Source organism: Equus asinus, chromosome 27 (assembly GCF_041296235.1).
Source record: "Equus asinus isolate D_3611 breed Donkey chromosome 27, EquAss-T2T_v2, whole genome shotgun sequence".
NCBI classification, from domain to species: domain Eukaryota; kingdom Metazoa; phylum Chordata; class Mammalia; order Perissodactyla; family Equidae; genus Equus; species Equus asinus.
The window spans coordinates 25,111,910-25,137,334 of NC_091816.1; the positions used below are offsets into that span (position 1 = coordinate 25,111,910).

At 42.0% G+C, this 25,425-nt stretch overlaps 1 protein-coding gene across 8 annotated transcripts in view; it reads right to left on the reverse strand.

Moving 5' to 3' along the window:
* STOX2 (storkhead box 2) overlaps nt 1-25,425 on the reverse strand; it is a 214,113-nt gene that overhangs the window by 155,060 nt on the left and 33,628 nt on the right. Inside the window, exon 1 of one of the 8 annotated variants that reach the window (XM_070499624.1) lies at nt 47-447. The exons of 6 other annotated variants lie outside the window; for them this stretch is intronic. The gene's annotated coding sequence lies outside the window, so the exon portion shown is untranslated. Of the gene's footprint in view, nt 1-46; nt 448-25,425 lie in introns of those variants that run through there. One more of the 8 variants, XM_070499620.1, reaches the window with a different exon arrangement.

Genomic DNA, 25,425 nt, shown 5'->3' on the forward strand with positions numbered 1-25,425 from the left:
GAGTTTCTTCCATCTAACAACATACCCCAGAGTTCAATATACTTACTCTCCAGTCTGGGTCCTGGCTTTCTGGTTTTGCAAGGGGTCTGCAAAATGTACAGATGGTAATAATGTGTGGCTTACTTCAAATCCTGACGACTGCTGTTTTCATTCTCTTGATTTCCTCCGGTGCCAAAGAAGTCGTTCCAGGCCAGAGTCACCGCATGTTAAGTGAAACTGCTGTCAACGTTTTCTAATATTCAGCATAGCAGGTTTCCTGATAGCTAACTCCAGCATTAAAGATAGCCATGCTCTGTATAGTTTTCAATCCTCTTTTTCCTTTTTCCCTCCATGGAAGGGTGCCGGGCTCGCCCTAAACAGCCCAGAGATTGAAAGCTGTATGTTTCCAGACCGTATTAAAATAAATGCTCATGCAATTCATTTCCACCTTCAGACGTTTGTTCCCTCGCCTGGTTTCTCCGGCGGCGGTGTTAATTTTCCCACACTCTCCTGTAATGGTGAAGGGCTTGTCTGGGCAGGTAAGATAACACTTGGGCAGGAGATTAAAAGCCCACACTGAAGTCATTAAGTACCTACAGGGCTGGGCCCTGAATCCACTCAGCACCGTCTCCAAAGACCGTCACCTTGACTGGAACAGCAACCGGAAAAGCCTCCCAGCTAAGACCATCTCGTTCCGGCGTTCCCAGGCCCTTGAATCACCTTATTTCATATAACAAAACAGTACTTCCACTTAGAGGCCAGAACAAGGAGGAAATGCCTTCCTTTCATGTCTTTCCACCTCGAATTACGTGGACGGTGAGCCACTATTAAGGTCTGGAACTAGGGTGGCCGTAAGTCCTGCTTGGCCCAGTGCGTAACAGACCCAGTGCACAACTATTCCTAACGCTGCCTTCCACTTTCCAAAAGTGCCCTGGTTCCATCAATACTTGGTTACCTCCTATACAGCTTTGAGCTCAGTCCTGGAAAGTCCTTTACATTTGCCATGTGCGTTTGAAAAACCCCTACTCCCAAAATCACAGGTTCAAATGACAATTTAGCCATTCTGACTGTTAAGAACTTATACCTTGCTCCTATACATTACACTTAGGCACTCCTACACCAACATATGAAACCATTAATTTTATTATGTATGTTTTAATTATTCTTCTTTTTCTTATTAAAATAAATCTTTAAAATCCTACCTTTAATTGAATACAAAAAAAAACGAATACTGGGGCTGGCCTGGTAGCTCAGTGGTTAAGTTGTCACATTCTGCTTTGGCGGCCCAGGGTTTGCCGGTTCGGATTCCAGGTGCAGACATGGCACCGCCTGGCACGCCATGCTGTGGTAGGTGTCCCACATATAAAGTAGAGGAAGATGGGCACGGATGTGAGCTCAGGGCCAGTCTTCCCCAGCAAAAACAGGAGGATTGGCAGCAGATGTTATCTCAGGGCTAATCTTCCTCAAAAAAAAAAAAGAATCCTTCATGGCTTAAAAAAAATGCTCCTTCCAAGGTACACACTGTGGTCAGATTGCTCAATCTAGAATAATTTTGAAGTAGGTGTGATAAGACAGCGTATCCCTTTACCCCACTTGCTGCACAAAATGAAGGAAACAGTAGCAACATATTCTTCTTTTGACATTTCTTAAAGAAATCTCCCTAAGGAATATTGTGGATTATCCATAAATAACAATGACTATAAATGGAAATTATAAAGAATAATAAACACAAACCCATGTCTTGGGGATGCGGAAGATGGTATTCTTCATTTTTTGGTTTTTTGTTTGTCCATCTAAATAAACATTTTAGGTGTAAGAAAATGCAGATATTTGGGGAAATTGGGTATAACTGAAAACATAAGGAAAGAAGAACCAACCAGAAATAAGAGGGATGGGGAAAAAGAATTCATAGGGAAATAAAATGAATAGGAAGTAAATATAAGCATTTGAGGGAACGGCTTCTGCTTTGAGGCTCATAAACAGAAACCACGTGCTGAGCTCTTCCTCCATGGCCCCTCTACCCAATCGCTTTCCATCCTCACCTTGCTGTGGCTGACTCTAGCTTTTATTTCTAGCCGTACTCTCTCTCCCAAGCCCAGTGTCATATAATCAATTACTAACATCCTTACCTACATGTCTATATACGGCTCAGACTCAAGGGTTTTTAGCTTCAACAATTATTGCGGCTTCAACATTCCATATTTTTGACGAGGCCAGCCACCTAAGCTCAAACTCCAACATTGTCTTCCTCTTGCCAAGTCCTGTGAATGCAATCTCCAAAACACTTATTGTATCTATCCCCTGTGAAGCTACATCCGTTCTTCTCCCTTCCCAACGGGGACCACCTGATCCCCATCTGTAGTCGACTTGGCCTAATCTTCAACTCCCATGACCAACCCCATCCTGAGGCACAGGACCTTTAATTTAACCTGAGCCAGCTCCACACTGGGGTCCTACATCAGGGAGCACTGGCTGCTTGTCCCTCCCTAAAGTCCCCATTTTAATCAAAGAACTCCTGGTTCCTTAATCTCAGCCTGCCTCCAAGCCTCAAATAACAGGGTTTCACCTCTAAGCCTCGCTCCCAAACTCCTGTTTTGGTAACCGCCCAGTAAATCTGCTCCTCCTGGGTCTGGGCCTCTTGCCAGTTTCCCAAGTTGGCTGGAAAAGCTCTTTCCCCGTCTCCAGTTCAATGCTTGGAATCTCCTGGCTCTGCCACTCTGTGTTCTTACCCAGAGTTAACTAGTGTCCGAGAGCCTGGAGATCGCCACACCTGTCAGAAACTGCTTGCTAGCCCTAAATGTAACATAAACTCCCACCAGGCAAAAACCAGAGCTGGAACCAGGCCCTCGGCAGAATTCTGTCTGCTCCATCTGGGCCCTGACATGGCCTCTGGGCTCCTGTTCCAGCTTTGGACACACCACCGGCTTGGCTTTACTCTGGCTCTGAGTTGACACTTCTGGTTTTACCCCTCCTATATGACTATTTGGACATTTTGTATTTCTGATGCTTATTTCTAACCCCCCTATTTCTAGCCCCAATAATGATGACAGCTTGCTCCAATGTGAGCATAGATTAACACAGCAGGCACCCCCCACCCTCATCTGCCATTTCTCCTAGTTTCTGCCTACGGCCGCCACTGTCTGTTACCTACCTAAGAGCTATCCTCCTTTTTTTCTCCTGGTTACAGAACCCTGATCCTCTGATCTCTTGAAGGACAGGCCCTTCTTCAGCCCTAAGGCAAGAATCACAACTTGTCATGGTAACCTCATTTCTTTTGGCCAGTGACTGATATGAGTGGGCATGTGACCTACTCATGGCTAATATAAGAAATTTTCTGAGGAGGGTTTTCTGTCCCAGCTTTAAACAAAGCACCAGGAAAAGGCCTTGTGCCAATTCTCTGCCTTGAATGCACAGGAGATATATGGAGCTGCAGCAGCCATCTTAAGATCAAAAGGCAACAACAGAGGATATAGCAGCCACTATTCTAATGACAGTGAAAGAAAAAGGCAGATAGGGCTTGAATTCTTGACAGCATCATTGGGCTATTTCTCTAGCCTCTGCCAGTCCATCCCAGGTTTCTCGTCATGTGAGTCAAAAAATTCCTATCTGTCTGAGCCAGTACTAGTCAAGTTTTATGTTATAGGCAGCCAAACACTACTTTCCTCATAGAACAGACACATGAACTACAACACTTTCTAGGAACACTGTACTGTGTTTTCACGCCTGAAGTTGGATCGGTCAATATCCCCCCATTTCCTTCTCCCTTCTTTTCGTTCAGTCTCTCTCCCATCCAATTCACTTAATACCCAAGGTAGTAAGGTAGCATTTTGCACTTTAGCTCACACATATGTTTTCTTTTATATATACAATATTTTTAAAGCACATGTGCATAGAGTGACATCAGCGAAAATAGTGGAGGAGGGAATTCCATGGGCCAGTCTCTCCACAAAACAGCTAATAAACCAGCTACAACTGTCAGAATCAACTTTATCTGAAATCTGGAAACTTGTTAAAGGTTTACATCAATCGGGCAAACACATAATCAAGGAAAAGGTGGCTAAATATCAGTAGGAGAGATTTGTGGCATTTTAATTTACCCTGGCCCTATGCACCCCCTGCCCAGCTCAACAGTGATCTTGAAGATGGCAACCCCCTTCCCTGGTATGGGTTCCTGGTGCCAGAAGAAGCAGAGCAGACTTTGTTGTCAAATGATTATGGTTCTTTGTTTTGACATGCCTAGTGGCTCCCTGAAGCATTGGTGCAAAGGGCTTACCTTTATTTCACCTAATTCAGAGTACTTCCTGGGTGAAGAGGTGAGTACCCAAGAGGCATTTGTCAAAATGCTTAAAGGCAAAGGAACTACCTGCTGCCACTTGGGGCAAGGGATGCTGTTTGGCACACACAACAGACCAACCAAAAAGCCTTGGAGGAAAGGCTGGCAGTGAGATACTTTGGGAAATAAGAACTTTGAAAAGCCTTCACATATTCCTGGGAATCTAGAAGCTAATACACATGCCCAGGGTAGGATATATGCTCAGAAAAGACCTGAGAAGACTCTAATCTCTCACTTCCAGCTGACTTTCAGGCTCTGCATAACCAGGAAGTGAAGGCTAAGGCAGAGTTGTTAACTGCGTGGCTGAGTGTTGAAGGCATGCCCCAACACACACAGCCTAGTGGCTCTCTGATTCTTTTCTTTTTTTTCTTTCTTCCTTCCTCTTCCTCCTCCTCCTCCCCCACCCCTTCCCTCCCTACTTCTCCCTCCTCCTCCTTCTTTTCCTTCTTCTTGTTTAAGATGTATAAGGAAATATCTGTCAAATCACTAGCAGGTCACTAAGCCAACCAAAGACTTCAGTGACCATACATGACCAGGAATACAGACTTCACAAAATCAGTTCAGAAAACTCACTAAACAAACTAACAAAAGCAATCACAATAGGCCTTGGGAAGGAGGGAGAATCTGATTTCCACAGTAGACACATTAGAGTATTTAAAACATCCAGTTTTCAACAAAATTTACAAGACATGCAAACATAAAAGAAAGTATGGCCCATACACAGGGAATAAAGAAATTAATAGGAACTATCTCTGAGGAAGCACAGATATTACTTACTACACAAAGACTTCAAATCAACACTTTAAATATGCTCAAAAAACTAAAGGAAACCAAGCACAATGAACTAAAGGAAACCATGAAAACAATGTCTCACCAAATAAAGAACATCAATAAACAAAATTATAGAAAAAAAACAAGTAGAAATTCTGGAGTTGAGAAATAGAACAGCTGAACTGAGGTGTTCAACAGCAGATTCAAGCAGACATAAGAAAGAACGAGTGAACGTCAAGACAGGTCAATTGAGATTACCCAATCTTAGCAGCAGAAAGAAAAAAGAATGCAGACAAATGAACGAACCTAAGAGACATATGGGACACCATTAAGCATACAACATATGCTTAACAGGAGTCCCAGAAAGAGAGGTGAGAAAGGAGCATAAAGAACATGTGAAGAAATAATGGCCGAAACATTAATCTAGATATCCAAGAAGCTCAACAAACTCCAAGCATGATAAACTCAAAAAGGTCCACACTGAGACATACTGTAATCAAAATACTGAAAAACAAAGAACGAATTATGACAGCAGCAAGACAGCAAAGACTTGTCACGACAAGGAATCCACTATAAGATTAACAGCTGATTTCTCATCAGAAACCTGGAAGCCTGGAGACAGTGGAACTTCATTCTAAGGGCTAAAAGAAAAAAAAAGCTAGCAACTAAGAATTCTATATTCAGCAAAACTATCCTTCAGAAATGAAGGAGAAATTAAGACACTGCCAGATAAATAAGAAACTGGGAGAGTCTGTCACTAGTAACCCACCCTACAAGAAATGCTACAGGAAGTCCTTTACACTAAAATAAAGGACACTAGCAATAACTTGATCCACAGGAAGAAATATAAACACTCGCAAAGGTAATAACATAGGTAAATACAAAGGCCAGTATTAATGTATATTTATTTATTTCCTTTTTTCTATATTATTTAAGAGACAACTACATAAAATAATAATTATAAATCTACACTGATGGACACACAGGGTATAAAGATGTAATTTGTGACAATAGAGCACATATGCACAAGAGAACAGTAAAGCTGCAGAATGGTGAGAGGTTGCATTTCCAAAGCACCGAATGGAAACAATCCCCTAGAGAAGACATCCTCTCTTGTTGCCACATCCTTCTGCACTTTGCTTGTTACCTGCTTGGTCTTTACAGGCATTTGGGTTTGCAACTCCTGTGTTTAAAACTACTGCCAGATAGTCACACTTCTGCTTATAAACCTCAAACGGTTCTCAATTTCCTAGCGAATAAAATTCAAACCTCCTGATCTGGCATCAAAGACATGGAATAGGTGTCTCTTTTCCATCTTTTTGGCCTTATTGCTACTAATTCTGTGCAGCACATTCTACACTCAAGACAAACTGAACTATTGAGTTTTCCCATTTCCAATCTCCCGGTGCCCATTTCCCACCTGACTGAAGCTTTACTAAAGCCTCTCCAGGTCTGGATGGAATGACTTCCCCAGCTCTGTAACTGTAAAGTCCATCCAGCCTGATTCCAGAGACATTTCCTTATCCATTCCCCTCCCAGAAGCCAGCTCTCTCTCTCCTGGACTCCTGCACCATGTTAGCTGTACTTCTCTGCTGGTGTGTATTACTTTCTATTTTGTGTTTAGCTAAGGTGGACATTTCTCATTGTTCTTTTCAGGTTATCAAAGAGTCATCTCTGTAGCTTGGAAAAATCACCTGATTAGGAATATAAGGAACTGCATTAGAGACAGCCTTGCGTAAACTATGATGTTTTCTACATGTCAGTTTCATCACTAGAAAAATGAACCAATATCTGCTCACAAGATCCTTGTGGGAATTTAATGGTGTTATTCGCACTCTGTAAAGTTCTGTGCACTGCGAAGTAACATTTTAGCCTGGGGTCGGCGTCCATACTTTAGTCACACTTATATGTCTAACAAAATACTTGAGACATAACAGGTGAGGGCTCTCTAAGTTCTTGTAGGATGAAAGAACATGCTAACTCTGTGGTGAGATGAAGCTGGATGATTTAAAACAATTTACAAGCATTTTTATTAATGATCTTTAGCATCCTACCCACAATCTCTACCAGAGGTAAGCAATACAAGGTTTTTTTTTACTGGATGCAATTAAATGACTCACCTTGAGTTTTCACACAAGCAATGCTTATGTTACTACTAACATGACTTTTTTCATATTCCTCAAGGTAAAAATTCTCTGAACTCAGGGCTATTTTTCACATTTAATAATCAAATTGTTAAAAGTGAGAGAAGGAAAACTGACTGCATCAGGTATAGCAAAAGTATACCTAGTTTTTATTTTAAAAGACGGAAGATTTTTTAATACAAAAAGATTGTTTAAGTGAGTAAAACCACTGAATTTATAATAAAATAAAGCAATTGCTCATCTTGGTTTCTCTCACCTACAAATGTCAGACAACCTAAAGAGGGAAAAGAGTTCGCAGGTTTGTTTTTGTGGGAAATCAACTGTTGCTTTCCTGAAGATATTTCTCAGCACCAGAATATTCAGCTGGACCAAGGGAACTCCCTAAGAAGAGTCTGAGGAAAAAATAATGGCTGCCATCCTAATAACGACTTGTGACAGTGTGTCTCTTTTTCAGAGATTTATATTCCGGAATACCAACAAATATAAACTCATTAAATGGAATAATGATTTTGTTTTTATTAAAAAAAACCTACTAAACTTTTTAGATTAGAAATTGGAACTGGGTATAGATGAGATTAAAGAACTAAACAATTTCTCCCCCAAATTTTATAACTATACTATGTAAAATTGACTATATAGAAAGATATTAACTGAGTAAAACCCAAAGTACAGAACTACGAGTCAACTGTAATTACAATTACTAGACAAAACATTGGCATATGAAAAAGAGAACGTGGAATAAATGGATTATGGAACTATGGATGACTTTTTTCCTTTTTGAAATTTTCTCTCATGTTATTACCTTATAGTAACTAAAATTCAAAGGAGATAAGAAAATCTAGGGTTTTTGTTTTGTTTGCTAAAACCAGAAAAAAACAAAAAACTTTGAAGCATTCAAGTTAGTGCATTCTGTCTCCGCTTTTGAATACAAGCAATACGAATATATTTGTAGGGGACCTTTAGGAAAATTACTTTTCTTCTGCTAACGTCATAAATAGTTATTACAGTTTACTTGCACTGTTATTCCCTAAATTGTCTCTAAAATTTAAATTTAAGAAGTGTGAAAATAACTGACAAATTATGTTCTGTGTTTTTTAATTTGGACAGGAAAATTCCTTAGTGCCAAGTTTGGAAACGACCAAGAATTCTTGGTTTTGAAGTAAAAGTCCAAATAGAACAGTGAGTAATTAATCTTTTCTTTTGCTTTCTAATATTGGTGCTTTTCTATTTAAGGAAAGGATCATAAGTTGTTTTTTTTTAATAATCCTCTCTAAGCAGCATTTGCTTTCTACAAATAAAAGAAACATGTACATTGATTATTTTAACATGTTGCCTTTATTTAATTTTCAGGTGGACAATCCTGACAAGTCAGTCCCTAAACATCTCCGCTGCTTCTGCTCCCTCACTATCCTCAAGAAACTAGAAAAGTAAGAAGATTTTAGCCACTGGACCACAACATTAACGCCCTGCCATATTTTGACATCACTTAACGTTTAGTGGTTTCAAATGCATCTTTACTCTCACAGCTAAACATAAAACAAACGGCTAAAATAGTCACAGATACCTTTTTTTAAATCCGAAAGCCATCCAAGACCTTCCTACTCTATGAATTACACACTTCTTCATCACCGATATTTATACACTTTGCCCATTTGTACACTTGGCTTTGGCTATCGGCTGTCAAGTTCTCTTTATTTTCCACATGAAGTGAGATATTTAAAAATATCTGTTAATAATTCTGAAAGAATTCTCTTGCAATATTAAGACAGAGAGAGCTCCATAATGCTACTAAATAGTTGACATCAATGGGTATTGATGTGCTGAGGTGGAATTCACTTTTATACCTACTTTTTACTTAAAATTTTGGCATTCCCGAAATTTTAAATACTTGAAAATCCACCAAGACTTTGGCCAAAGGAGTTGCTTACGCTTTCTTAAGCAGTTATCTCAATTTGTCAATGAGACTATGGAGAAGCTGGAATTATTACACGACAACAGAAGTTCCATGAGGGCAAGAACCTTTGTGATTCTGTTCGGTGCTCCATCTCCACCTCACAGTATAGTGCCTGGTATACAGTTGGCACTCAATAAGTGTTTGTCACGTATTTGTTGAATTCGTAGAACTGAATCACAAAAAGATTCAACATAGCAGTCAAAGAGTTGCCAATAGAAATGTGATCAATTTTGCTGTCAATAACAAAAAAATTATTTCCCATGATTACTTTCTAAAGCTGACTCTCTTAAACTCTGAGGCTCTTTTGTAGAGCCAGACAGAGCATCATTTAATCAGTGTAGGATAGCTCACCTTGCCGACATACAGGGGTCGTTGCAAAGCACAACTCTTAGATAGTAGGATCCACTTAGTAACTTGTCATTTAACTACACTTAGTGACAACCTATGCACCTGTCGAAGCAGATGCCTCTCCAAGAGGTGAATGATGGCTCTCTTTACCTCGGTAGAAACACACTCAGGACACGTGAGCCCTTCAACAGCCTTCTTATTTATAATTAGGGGTACTCTCTATGCTCACAACATCACTGGTGTCATTAGATTCTATAAATATAAATGCATCTCCTCTGCCTTTCTTTTTAGTTTCTGCACTCATTCCTTGCAACTCCTATTTTAAACAGTCCTAAGACATTTGTTCAGAGTCCCGAAGTCTTCAAATGGCTCAAGGAAATGGCCTCACCTGGTATCACAGATTCTCCGCCCCTGACCCCAGCGGACCACAGATGTACCTCGCCTTCCTTCCCTCAAGTTATTTTCCAGGGTTGACCTGGCTATCTAAAGAAAATTAGCTGACATTTCTTTGTTTGGGGTAAAATTTAAATGAAATGAGTGAGGAAATCTAATGTAATGTTGGGTGAGGAATAACTCTCTTCCTGGAGACCCTTCACCCTTTTGCACTGCCTGTCCCGAGATTTCAGTCCTCACTACCACCCGGCCCCGTGCCCTCCCATGGGTCCGACCTCATCTGTATCCCAAGGTGGACACAGACCTCAGCCCTGTCCTTGAAACAGACCTCAGGCTCCTTTTCCTCATGCTTCTCTCAGGCTGGAAGGCCACTTTCCTCCCCTCCAACTACCCTCACTTTCCCACCCCTGGGGTATATATACCATCCATCTCCAGTCTCGGGCGTCTTCACTAGCTGCTCCAGCCACAGTCATCTTTCCCCGCTCTGAACTCCCATAACACTCACCCACTAGGCTGCGTCCTGCCCCTCCTGGGTGGGGAGGGGCACCTTACTCCAGCTTCAACCAAAACATTCCCTGGCTCATTTGTTTTATATATTAGGTTCCAGGTAAGTTTTCATTTGAAGAAAAGACTCTGTCCTTAAAAAATAAAAATATAAACTTCAGAAACCACTGGTATACAGCGCTAATTTTGGTAAACAATTGGTTACTACATGATTTCATATTTAGTCCTGTCTTGCAAACTACATCAAGAGGCTCTTGGAGGGCAGAACGCATCTTATTTTTTGTAGGTAGCCCCCGTGGGATGTAGCATAATGCTATGTACATGGTGTTCCATAAAATGTAGCTGAGTAAACGAATTTTAATGTAAAAATTAGAATATATAATACAGACACTTCCTGTAAAAATGAATCTTATGGGACACCGGGAATTTCTATATGTTACTTTGGTTGGTTGTTAGTTACATGAGTGTATATAAAATATTAAATAAGCAACTGTAGCCGAGAATGACACACACATATATATATACATATACATAGACATTAATCATTGACCTCACACTAAAGGTTAGTGCACTTTATGTGCTTTACTGTATTATATTAGCCCTCAATTTATAAGTAAATTAATACAACTAGAAAGTAAGAAAAAATGTATTTACTCAACAGGCATTAATGGAGTCCACGTTATATTCTCAGCTCCGGGCAAGGCACTGTGCTCCACATTCATTCACCAGCCAGTCATTGCTGTGACTATACACCAGGCACTGGGCATACATCTATGAGATTCACATGGTCCCTCTCCTCAGAGGTTACAATCACACGGGGAGGGCAAACTATTAAATAAGCAGTTATAGCCGAGAATGATAAACATGCCCTAAACCTGTAAAGTGAAACAAGCATCTAATTTGACAACTGGCGGATATTTAAATGCCAGTTTTCACAACATGAATGGAGAAGCCCAGATACAGGCAGTCACTTCCTTCTGTGGCAAGCCTCCGGTTCACCTGGTGACTTCATCTGGCTCCAGCACAATCTGGCACCTCCTCAGCAGGCGGGAATGGACAGGTGTGGACTCGGCTGCTCAGGGTGGCTTGGTCCCACACACCTGGCTCACTGGCCAGTCCTGGGGCCTTTTGGCCTCCTTTGACCCCCTGGGTCACTTATTCTGGCACCACATGGAAGGAGATGATGGGAAGGAAGAAGAAAGTGAACTGCCTTTTATTGAACCTACTCCGTGCCAGTTACTCCACTAAGAAATGCGTAAACCATTCTCTTCAATCCTCAAACTTTTGTCAGATTCTATCATTCTGGTTTGCTGCATAAGGAAAATGAAGATTACAGAGGATAAGTAGCAGGGAGTGACAGGGCTGAAATCAAAATCCGGATCTGGGGACCAGGACTGGAGCTCCCTTAAGGCTCCTCCCTTAGGAAGTTTAAGCAACTCTTGAGGACTCATGTCAACCCTTTTTACAGACCTAGAGCCTCTCAGAGAATGGGAAGGCTGCATGCAGTCCAGCTTCCCAGCTCATGGAAACCCAGGAGACCAGCATTTCCCTTTGTCTTTCCCCATAACAAGCTGAGCTGTAGGAGCCAGCTGGCCATCCCAGGGTTCAGACACCCATATTCCTAGCCTTGATGAGATAAACACACAACCCAAAGGAAGTAGTTTTACAAATACAATTCCAAAACTCCAAACACTATAAAAAGCTCCAACCTAGTAAAATAATTTTATTTCATAAATGCAAAGATATTCTTGAGATAAAAGTCTTATAAGAGAACTGAAAGTTATCTTGAATATCTGCTATTAGAAAATGATTTATTCATTTCTTGCCTTTTTAAAAATTTTCTATCAACCATTTTGTTGTTTTGCTCTCCTATGCAAGTTTCTGTCTCAAGCAGCATTTCAAGGAAACAAAATTTAAATTTTAAAATACTTTAGTTTAGAGAAATCTGGCCAGGGCTTCAAAGAATCAGTTTTAATTTCCTAGCCAATATAAGTTTGTCCCTAATGTCCTAGAGAATTTAGCGTCAAATGACTACAATAGAAATGGTGACACTTTTCTAGAAGAAGGAAAAAGGACTTACCCCCCAAATTTCCCCAACACTTAAGCTGAGACACAAAATAGCAAGATCAAATGTGACAGAGCTGGCAGGACACGGGAAGCCGCAACAGGAAACTGTTATCCAGCCTCAAAGATAAGGTTTAGACAAGTGCTTCTCAACAACCCAGGAGGTTGTAGGAAGTAACATGATGTGACAATTACACAGGACTTGAGTTTTAAGCCTGGGTTCAATCTCCGCTCTGTCACTAACTTGCGACGTGGTCTTAAGCAAGTCTGCCCAACTCCCCACATTTCTGGTCTGGATCTCTACAGGGGGATCACACCATAACATCACTGGCCAAGTGACTTGACGGGGTTGCTGTGAACAGCCAATGACACAGTAATTATGAAACACACACACACTACACAACTGCCAACAGGCATTACTATTATGGAAATACAGCCTTGACCTTGGGCTGGTTGGATAGGAGAATATATGACAAGTCCTAAGAGGCATAATTCTGCCTGGGTATTTACTGCAGAAGAAGGATATTTCAGGGGAGCAATCTGCTGAGTTCTTCTGTGTCTTCTCCTTTCCAACCCCTCTTCCAGTCTCTAAAACCTACAGCTCGGCTCAGAGAGAGACAAATTGGGATTTGACTTTTTGGTGACAGATGATGTGGAGTCTTGGCAAGAATTTTCTAACCCTCTGAGAGTATTCATTTCAATTTTGCTCTTCTCAAGAAAAAGGAAATTGGAGAGTGTTATGGAAGCATGTTTGAGTTCCCTCAAAATTCATGTGTTGAAGTCCTAACTCCCAATGTGATGGTATCTGGAGATGTGGGTGATGGGGGGTCATGAGAGCGGGGCCCCAATAACGGAATTAGTGTCCTTGTAAGAAGAAGAACAGAGACCAGAGCTTCTCTCTCCTGCCATGGGAGGACACCAGGAGATGGTGGACATCTGCAAGCCAGGAAAAGCGCTCTCACGAGGATACGAATCTGCCCGCACCCTGATCTTGGACTTTCCAGCCTCCAGACCTGTGAGAAATAAATTCCTGTTGTTTAAGCCACCCAATCTATGATATTTTGTTATGGCAGCTCTAGTAGACTAATACAAAGATGAGAAAACAGTAATACAAATGATTTTTTAAAGCTTTAACATAGCCATTGTTAACAGGGGAAATTCAAAGGGGAGGAGCTTGGCATTTATGGGTGGCCCACGACACGCCATGAGCTTTTCCCACTCTCTATCTGCCACTCAGTGAGTGCTTACCAAGGGCATTGCAAACATCATCTCATGTAACCCTCACAGCTATTTCATGACGTAGTAGTGTCATCTTCTCCACTTGACAAATGGAAAAACCGAGGAGGAGCGGCTTCGGGCACGTGCTCAGAGTCCTGCCAGTGTTGAGTTGCAGAGATCTGAGTCACCTCTGCCTGGGGGAGGGGAGGGTGAAATGCCTACCCCTGCTGGCATCTCTGAGAACGTCGTGAAACTCAGGAGGTGGATACCCGCGCTGTCACCACTTTATAGACAAAGGCACTGAGACTCAGGAGCCGCACATGAGAACTGAGCATGCGCCGTGTCAGAAAGAGCCGCACGTGGGAACTGAGCATGCGCCGTGATGGCGTTCCTCTCGTCATCCCAGACGCAGCCCTCTGGTTTCTTCCTACCTGGAGCCACATCCGACTCCTCTCCATCTCCCTAGCCCCCACCTTACTTCAAACCACTCTTAGCTGGACCTTGCAACCGCTGCCTCACTGGTCTCTCTCTCAATCTGCTTTCTATCCCATCTATTTCTCAAACTATACAACCAGAGCGATCTTTATCAAATGCACACAAATGGAGGTGTCAGCCCTGCCTCATCTATCTTAATGTTTCCTCAAAGTCACGAGGAGAAGATTCAAATACTTTATAATGCAAGGCATAAGACAGTGTTTATCAAACTGGGTATCATGACCCATTATGAATCATAAAATCAAATTTCATTGGTGGGCAGTTAGCATTAATGGAAGAAAAGAAGGAAGAGAAGAGAAGACAAAATGTTGGAATATACTGCATGTATTAAGAGCATTATTTTTGTTTTCAGCTACATATGTCCTACGGCATGTGTGCTCTGGGTCACAAAGCATGTCTGTGTGTGTGTGTGCTCATCCACAGTGGACGGTGTTTTTCTTTCTTTCATGATGGAAAGTTTGGACACTCCTGCCCAGCAGCCCTCACCGGGAGCCCCTGCTCACCTCCCGGCCCTCATCTCTTCCCTCTCTTCTCTCCCTGGAAGCTCCAGCTCCCACAGCACCAGCCCCACGCCCCTGCCTCTGAATCTTCGACTTCACCACTCCTCAGGCCTCCTCAACAAGCCCCTTTGCCCCTTCTTTATACCCCGAGCCCCCTTCCTCACGCAGGTCTGGGCCACAAGAGCAGCCTCCTGATTCTCCTGCCTCCTGCTTCGGTAAACCCATCTTCTAAGAACAATAAGAATCTGCTTTCTGAATGATCCATTTTCTCATGTCACTCTCACGCTCAAGAGCCCTCAATGGCTCCCACCTATCCATCACTTCCATTTAAAGTCCCAAGCAGGGGCGAGCCTGGTGGCGTAGTCGTTAAGTTTGTGCACTATGCTTTGGCAGCCGGGCGTTCACCAGTTCGGATCCTGGGAGTGGACCTACACACAGCTCATGGAGCCATGCCGTGGCGGTGCCCCACACAGAAGAACTAGAAAGACTTACAACTAGGATATACAACTATGGACTGGGGCTTTGGGGAGAAAAATAAAGTCCAATGCCGCCAACCACCATCCTCCTCCCCCACCCACCTCCTTAGCCTACACAGTCCATCTGTTCAGGCTCTTGCTGGCAACTCCCTGTGACTCATTTGGGGGCTTCCCTGCCTCAGTGTCGCTGAGAACTCTACGCTCTACGCCTGGCATGCTCTCCAGACTACTCCCCGCCCAGAGGAAGCCCTTGAAAGGGAGGAAGGAGGATGAGGAAAATGAAGGAAGCCGGATAATCCACAGACCATCTTCTCTGAGACTCTCACCTTCCTCAAACCCTACAACAAGGACAGGAATTCTGGGGCTGCAGAGAACGGAAGCGAAGGAGACGCCTGACGGAGCTCCTTCGGGGGACATGACTGCATTCTTTATTGTTGTGTTTACTTCTGATGCACTTTGCTGTTAATTATATCTCTTCTCTTCTGACACTTTTTCAGCTCTTACACGCTCTGGTTGTGACAGGAGTGGGTTTAGCTGGGGAGAGAAACCTAGGAGACCGAGACACACATTCTGCTAGTCTGGGTTTTGACACCCATTCCTGAGAAAATGTCTGTTAGGCAGGAAATATAAGAGACTGGGAAGAAATCAAATATTAAGTTGAAAATAACAGCTTTTTAATGGTACACACAGCGGTTTCCCCATATTGTTAACCTGGGTCAGCGGCTATCGTCCTAGTCTATATTTAACTGCCTCTTAGCACAATGGACTCAAGAGAACAGTGGATCAGGAGGTGGCAGCCTCTGAGACACAAAGCAGACATATAGAGGAGTCTCAGAAAAGGAGAAAGAGGTCATCACAGAAGCTGAAATAAACTACAAACACCTTAATCTGAACTTCAGCTAAACACATATAATTTCCTTTTTTTTTTTTTTTTTTTTTAAGTCATCCCTATAGAATGCCTAAAGCAGGAATCAGCAAATTATGGCCACAGACCAGATCCAGCTTGCAGCTCTATGGCCCATGAGCTAAGAATTGTTTGTCTATTTTTAAAAGATTGAAAAAAAAGTCAAAACGATATTTCATCACATGTGAAAATTATATGAAATTCAAATTTTGGTGTCCGTAAATAGAGTTTTATTGGAACCTAGCCATGCTCATTCGTTTACATATGTCTGTGGCTGCTTTTGCACTGTAACGGCAGAGCCAAGTGTTGTGACAGAGACCATATGGCCCACAAAGCTGAAAATATTTACTCTCTTGCCCTTTATCGAAAAAGTTTGCCAATCCCTATTCTAAAGTTCAGTTCCCATGAAGGCACACAAATGCTTCTGTGCACGCATATAACTGAACAGGTGAAAAAGTGAAGGGAAAATAGATAGTACTTAAACACAATAGTAATTTAATCTTCTATATCAGGGCCTTTCACACTGAGTTCTGAGGAGCCCCATAGGTCAGGGTGACATCCATTTGGGAGATAACTGGCCAAGGCTCTGAGACTCTTGTCCCTCCTCCCAAAAAGAGTAGTCCTGCTTTCAACCTTATATATATATATATATTTTTTTTTTTTTTTTTTGAGGAAGATTAGCCCTGAGCTAACTCCTGCCAATCCTCCTCTTTTTGCTGAGGAAGACTGGCCCTGAGCTAACATCCATGCCCATCTTCCTCTGCTTTATATGTGGGACACCTACCCCAGCATGGCTTGTCAAGCGGCGCCATGTCCGCACCCAGGATCCGAGCTGGCCAACCCCGGGCCACCGAAGTGGAATGTGTGCACTTAACCACTGTGCCACCGGGCCGGCCCTCAACCTTATGTATTGGGATACCATGTATGATCCTTGGGGGGAATAAAAGAAGTCTGAAACTCACTGTAACCTATTTTATCCATGAGAGATGACACAAACTCAAGCAAGTTAGAAAAGCCATGAATGAAAAGGCACCATCGTGCATCTAAAAGCTCACAAACCAAGACTGAAAACCAATCCACCCTGTTATTGAGAATATATGTTGTGCAACAGAATGTCAGTAGCCAACACGGCACGTTTTAAGAAGACATGATTTTTATCATAAAGCACTTTCTTCCACCTCAGCTTAACCCCATTTGCACACAGCCCTGTAGCACACTTTATTAAATATATAAAATTACAAAGCGATTTGATTCAAATGCCTATATTGTTGCCACACACCCATTTTCCTAGCGGTAGCCAACTCAAAAACTTTAAAGAAACTGCAAATGAGGTTGCAGAGTACCTATCATTTATTTTTATAAGTAATGAGTCATTAACAGGTACTTTAGGAGGTAATTAAAGCGAAATTGATAGGAGCTGACCGTAAGGCTTGGAGCTTTCGTGTTTGCTTTTTCAGTAAAGCAATAGTCTTCCATACTCCATCCAAAGCATCTGAAAAATTAGTTTAGTCATGTAGCATGGAGCAAGGAAGCTGATATAGGCCAGGTTCCAGCTACAAAAGCAGTTCTAATACATTCTTACAAAGACTGAGACTTGCAGGGTGCCTGGGGCAGCCAATAACAAGACTGGTTTCTTAAATACTCAAATCAATAAAGGCACTAAAAGATGGGGAATTACCTGTGTGTTATATTTTAATGAATATATGTTGTAATGAGCATGAAAAGATCAAGTGACTTCATTATCCCTCTAATTTTTTTTACAAGGATTATATGAGGAAATTAATTACAGAAGCCACATACGGTAAGAACAGCCCTTGCTGAAAGCAATGCCAGTATTCATAATTCTACAGTCCAGTTTTTTTTTTCCACGAAAGACTCTCTGAAATTGCATGACTCCATGAGAAAATAATATTCCCAATATAAGTATTTATCTTACCCACTATCTTTCAATATCTTGACTAATGCAAGGTCAACTCTATTTGCTTTCGTTGTTCATCCAATAATAAATTCTTCAAACAGAGCTGCTCTCTACCATCATCTGGGATATATTTTGGAATGCCTTAATTAGTTGTTTATTTTTCCTGCCCCAATTTTCTAAACTTCTTACCTGTTCTAGAAGTTTGTTCTACAATTCACACTATGTGTATGTCAAGTCACTGTGCTGCAGGCTTTATGTCAATTATATGCTATATGTCAATTATATCTCAATAAAACTGAAAATAAGTAAATAAATAAATAAACATGTTCTAAATGTTTTAAAATAGTGAGCGAGGCAACTTCCAAATGAACCTTAGTTTCAAATAAGAAGCAGGCTGGGCAATGAGAGACTGAGGTGCCAGTATGCTATAGAGGGTTCTGATTATTCAATAATATTGTGTTAAAAACACACTCCCACAGATCTCCTTTATGCAATGTCTCTAAGAATATAAGGCAGTCACATTTTTAAGCATTTTTGTAGCCAGTAAATAGATTAAGACCAAATCGCAGGGCACAGAAGAGAGCCTCTGGCAAGTTTGAAATATGCTTATTAGACAAGCCCCACAGTATCAAAATTTCCATTGAAACTGCTGTCTATGTTAGAACCATTTTTAAAGGATTTCTAAGAGGCCGAGTGGAAAACGTGGCTATTCCCTACAATCAAAAAACAGCAAAGAATGCCTCCCCCACCACGCACACACTCACACAAAAAACCTCTCGTTGCTGTAAATGTGCTCAGAAAGCGTCATTACAGGGCATTTGCGAGGATCAAGTCAGTGCCAGACTGAGTCTGCTTTTCTTCGCTTGCCCCCTGCTGGGTGCACTAACCTGAGCCAACTACGCGGAAACAGCCACGAGACTTCATCTTTTCGCTAACGAGAGTTGGCCGTAAAAGGACAGGACAAAGGAAAGATATTTGAAACAGATGCAGAATTTTCCAAAGAAGCTAGGAAGCATTATTTTAAATCACCCATCCATTCTCCAAAAATTCAGCCTTTCATACACACTGCCCACTTCTAATGAGAAGGTATTAGCACATTCCAATCTAGCTATAAAAGACTCGATTCCAAAAAGTAAAATTATTTTTTGGCATCCCCCTTTCTCTTAACCCCTCACCCCAACACACACACACACACACACACACACACACACACACACACCCCAAGAAAAAGAAAGGCAGCATTGCGTGCTGAGTCTTCATGTGCCACAAACTTCCTCCGTGTTCCTCAAAGGCTAAATTCTACAAAAAGAAAAGCAAACACAACCCTTAGAGTGTTCGCCAAAACTAGGTATGGACCCAATACTAACACAATGTGGGTATCCTGAAAGAATTCAGATTTCAGACTTTGTACTTACAAGGATTCTTTCCTCATGCAATCTGCGTAATATATAGGTGCCACTTCATCGTATGTGTCTTCTAAGAAACAAAATAATTCATATACACTCCAAATTGTTTCCATTAAATTATTAAGAATCATTAAATTTTATTGTATACTAATTATTATATAATTAATCTAAATTACTAGAATGCCCTAAAATGGACACAAAATGGACATGAAACAAAGTCAAAAGCCACAGTTCTAGCTCTAGCCTCTGTCATTAATTTACTCTGCAACCTTGCAGTGGGAACTCTCGGGCAGTGAAAGTAACTTCGTCCACTGAAAAATTAAGGACTTGAATGGAGAAATCCCCTGGGGTTTCTTGCCGGGCTGATGTGGGTTGTTCCACAAGAAAACAGCAAATGAGCCACATCTTCCATTTCCCTTGTTCAGAGTGCCCTCCAGTGGTTCCCAGGAAAAATTAAGCAATTTTTTAATTTTATTTTTGCATTATATGTAGGAGGATGTTAAACTCAGTGGTACCCAAACCTTTTAGATCAGTGCGATGGTTAATTTTATGTGTCAACTTGGCTAGGCCATGGTACCCAGGTACTTGGTCAAAACCAGTCTAGATGTTGCTGTGATGGTATTTTTTGGTTGAAATTAACATTTAGTCAATAGCCTTTGCAAAAAGCAGATTACTCTCCATAATGTGGGTGGGCCTCATACAATCAGTAGAAGGCTTTAAGAGAACACACACATACATGCACCCACACATCCTATTGGTTCTGATTCTCTGGAGAGCCCTGACTAATACAATCAGTGATTCTCAAGGGCTGCCCAGAAAACACTCATGTACCTCTCTCTTCAAAGTGAAGGTTCCTGCACGTGACGAGACGTGTTAATGATGAGAGTGTGTAACTCACGTGAAGGGAGTGGAGGCAGAACAAAGGGTTGAGAGCCACTCTTGTATACAAGTAAACAGGTCCCCATTGTCCTCCACCTCCATTATCCATCATTATCCACATGAGGCTGTCCTAAGCAGGGGCAGCATATAGAGAGGCCAAAACCTCTGAAACTTGTAGCAGCACAGTTTTGAGCAAAGTTTTACTGCGCTGGCCTTCAAGAGACAGGGTCTCTCACGCACTGCCATGGCCGGAGAAAACTTCTGACAGGCAGTCTGGCCATTTTTGATAAGCTCCTTGAAATGTTCCTATCTTTGATGTAGTAATTTCATTTCTAAGTAAATAAGAGACTTTCAGCAAAGATTTACACAGATGTGTTCATGTCAATGAAATTTATATTGAACCTCAAAATGATCTAAGAGAATGAAATAAATTATGAAACACCCACAAAATTATCTTTTATAGTCATTAAAAATGTTAAATAATTCAGGGGCCGGCCCCATGGCGTAGTAGTTAAGTTTGGCGCACTCTGCTTCGGCAGCCTGGGTTTGTGGGTTCAGATGTTGGCAACGGACCTCCACCACTCATCAGCCATGCTATGGTGGCAACCCCATATAAAGTGGACGAAAACTGGTACAGATGTTGGCTCAGGGCTAATCTTCCTCAAGCAAAAAAGGAGGAACATTGGCAACAGATATTAAATCAGGGCTAATCTTCCTTGGCAAAAAAAAAATTCTAATGATCACAAAATAATGTTTAGGGAAAAAAGGCAGATACAAAATTTAATATATAGTTTTTGAAATGTAAAAAGTATCACTAAATGTAAAAAATGTCACTAAAGGTATTTCTAAGTAGTGGTATTCTGAGTGATGTTAATTTTAATTTCCTTTATTTTCTAAATGATCCACAGTGAATGTGTTATCTCATAATTTAAAATAAAATGTTTTGAAAAAGTGAATGCCACTCAAACAGATATTTGCACACCCAAGTTCATAGCAGCATTATTCACAATAACCAAAAAGTGGAAACAACCCAAGTGTCCATCAACAGATGAATGGATAAACAAAATGTGGTGTATACATAAAATGGAATATTATTCAGCCACAAAAAGGAATGAAATTCTAATACTTGCTCCAACATGGATGATCCTTGAAACTACTATGCTAAGTGAAATAAGCCAGACACAGAAGGATAAATAACATACGATTCCACTTATATGAGGTATCTAGAAGAGGCAAATTGATAGGCAGAAAGCACAATAGGAGTTATCAGGGGCTCTGGGGAGCGAGGAACGGGGAGTTAGTGTTTCATAGGTACAGAGATTTGGTCGGAGATGATGCAAAGTTTTAGGTATACACAGTGGTGATGATTACAGACAGTGTAAATATAATAAAATGATAAACATTGTTATGTATATTTTATCACAGTTTTAAAAAAGCACACACTGTAGGATGCTGTTTCCTACTCCCTGAGGCAGCTAGAGGGATTCCTTCCTCTCTGCTCTCAGGGGCCCTGCCTCCTACACCAAGGTTCACATACATCATGCGACAGCATAATTATTTGTCTACATATTCATCTCTACTTTTCTACTCTGAGTCCTAACAGACAGGGATGAGCTCTGATTAACCCCCGTATCTCCAGCACACAGAACAGCATCTGGCGCATAGTGGGTACTCAAAGAAATGTTTTCTAGAAATGAGGATATGAAAGGCAGGAAAGATAGCCATTCAAAGATTTACTGAACCTGCTTAATCAAATCAGAAGGAAACATTCCAGATCAATCGTAATGTCCCTAGGTGAAATTATGTAGCTTCACTGGCCCAACTAGGATACTTTTAGAAAGCATTAGAACATGAAATCATTCCCTCTTTTTCATCTTGGTGAGGCTGTCACAAGAGGTCACGGACTCCTGCATAGAATGGCAGTGGTCACTAATATCAGGTCTCCCCTTCTTGGGACACAGAAGACGACACTTCCTAGATCCCTCTCCATTGGATGGGGCCACGTGACAGGGTCTCACCAATGGCTTGTGAACAGAACAGATGTATATCACTTCCAGTCTGAGCCAACGAACGGTCCCTGAACAACTGTCTAGTTGCTCCCCCTCACGGACAGCAGAGTAGAGCCTAAGATGGAAGCAGCCTGGGTCATGGACTTTATATGAGGATGAAATAAGGCCTATGGTGTTAAACCACTGAGATGTTGGGATCGTTTGTTATTTCAGTATAAAATAGCCTATTGACGGACACAGACTCTGCCTCTGCTCATTTCCGGGGGTCCCCCAGCACTCCTGATGCTGGGAGCCCCTTCACCACCACCATATCCACCAACTTGAAGAAAAGGATCTACCACACAGCCTCAGAGGAAAAAGCCAACCCCAACAAGCTAAGAGTCCAAACAACAAACATGAAAAGTTACTGACACTCAAGATGGGCAAAGGATTTGAACAGACATTTCTCCAAAGACAATACACAAATGGCCAATAAGCACATAAAAAGATGCTCAGCATCATTAGTTACCAGAAAAACGCAAATCAAAACCACGAGGAGATACAGTCCACACCCACTACGACGGCTAAAATAAAAAGGACGGACAATCACAAGTGTTGGGGAGGATGCGGAGAAATCAGAACCCGTAGACACCGCTGGTGAGATTGTAAAACGGTGCAGAAAACAGTCTGGCAGTTCCTCCAAATGTTAAACATAGAGTCACCACATGACCCAGCACTTCCACGCCCAGGGATACACCCAAAAGACATGAAAACACACGTCCACACAAAAACGAGTACTTTCACAGCAGCATTACTCACTATAGGGAAAAGTGGAAACAACTCAGATCTTTCTGTCACAGATCCCATATAAGAGGCGCGGAGGAGTGCAACTAGCTCTACACGCCTCTCGTCACACAGTAGGTTGGTGGCAGAACCAGGACTTCCCATCTCAGTGCTCTTTCTACCACAACAATTCTCCGCCAGTAATGATGTGAAGGGCAGGAAGAGGAAGGGAGCAGGAACAAACAGACGTGAATTAATTAATTAATTTTTAATTAATATATTAAAAACCTAACCTGAGGCTTACTGTAAATATTCCATAAGAACACAGTTACCCTTCAACCTTGCTCCCAATGCAGCCACAGAGGAAAAGAAGCTAGTATCCACGTAAATCCTAGATAGATAAGCTTAGTCGCTGTTAGATGTATTTTAGATGTATTTGTTGAGCCCAAATGCTTGCTTCGCAGCCCACGCATTGTGATAGCTTGTTAATTTGCTGTTTCTTGTTTAACCAGGGGGGAGACTCAAGAGTCACAGGATTTATGAGCTTGTTTTGCAGAAGAAAAAGAATGCCTGCAAGGAGGTTACCACCACGAGATAACCAGCCCCCAGCTGACGCTGATGCCAGGAAGTCTGGTTGCCCAAGGACGTACTGGAGCCAGAGAAACACGGACTTCCCCTTTGCTTCTCCAAAACTCCTCCTCCCAACCCCTTAGCTCTAGAAAGACCCCCTGCTTTCTTTCTTGTTACGGCAGATTTGAGAGAATCTATCCTCCTGCCTTCTCATTTTGGCCAATTCTAACAAACCTCCATCTCCAAGCACCAATGTCTCAGTGATCAGCTCACTGCACATCAGACACATGAACTTCAGATTAAGAGGTCTGGTATCACTACTGGTTGCCAAACACCGTGCTAAGGTATTTGGACATTATTACCTTCTTTGCCCATTTTCAGATGAAAAGGCTGAAGTTCAAAAAATAAATACATAACTAACTTGCCTGAGGGTCACACAGTTGTTAAGAAGAGAGAAGCTGGAATTCCAAATCAGCCATGTTCTGCTTCAAGACACTTATGTTTCCTCTCCACACCACTGTGTTGCATCAAACTCTAAAGATCATTTGCTCTGTGCATGCCTCCTAGCCACCCCAGCCCTAACACTGGAAGATCCATGGTTCATCCAGGGGCTCTCCACGGCTTCCGTCACCCTGCCTCGTAAAGATTACATGTCTCTTCCACCACAAACTCAAAGCTCCTGGAGGCAGGGCCCTTAGCCCCTAGCGTAGTGCCTGACATGCAGTAACTGCTAAATATGGTTTGTTCAATGAATAAATGAATGAATGTCTCAAACTGAAATTCAAAGCAAGCAGCTAATGCTCAAGAGACTTTGTGTTCTCCTTGCCTTATATTAATACCATTGCAAGATGAAAAGAACGTGGGATACAGGCAGGGTCTTCATGATTATTTGGGAGACAATGAGGGAATGTAAGGAATTCTATAGCCACTGGTTTCGTCCCCTTGTGTGAACTCAGAGGACTGGATGTTCCACGCAGGAACACAGGCAGAGACAGCAGCTCCACCACCACCCCTCCCGGCTCCAGTCTGCCTCCCGCTCCTGCGGATGGTAAGAAACATGTCAACTTCTCACCCCAAAGATTACCAGCTGATCCAGGCTGCCCCTGAGCCAGAGGAAATAAACCACAAACAAGGTAGCCACAGGTTGACCCACTGCCCAACAGTTTTCACTGTAGAAAACTTCAGAGATTCAAAACGGTTCAAAACACTCAGAAACCCATTCATTCAACACACATTGTATACTACAATATTTTGGTACACTCCTAGGCTGTGACAGAGATATAAACGGCTCGTGAGCACTCTACAGCATAGGAAACGCCCCTCGCCTGTGAAGCAAATGATGCTACTGGAGCCATTCTGCAGATGGGAAAGCTGAGAGCTGCAGAGATGGACGGCTTGCCCAAGGAGGCTCGGCTGGTTCTAAGTGGAGGCAGGACATTCATGCCTAGATCTTGTGACAACACATTCTCACTTTCTTCCTACCTGCTTTGGCCAAACTGTTGTGTGCCTGGAATGAAAAAAAATCCTGTAGAAATACAAAGGTTCCCGTCTGCCTGCAACATTTTCATTTAGTTCTGTCTCCACTCCTCACCTGTTATTTCTCTGATGTGGCAACCTGGAATAATTTTTTCTGGTGTACTGTTGTCTGTGTTTGGATTTATTCAGGATATTTCCTACATAAGCTGAAGTGGGTTTTTTGTTTTTTTTTTTTTTTTTTGAGTAAGATTATCCCTGAGCTAATATCTGCCACCAATCCTCCTCTTTTGGCTGAGGAAGACTGGCCCTGAGCTAACACCCA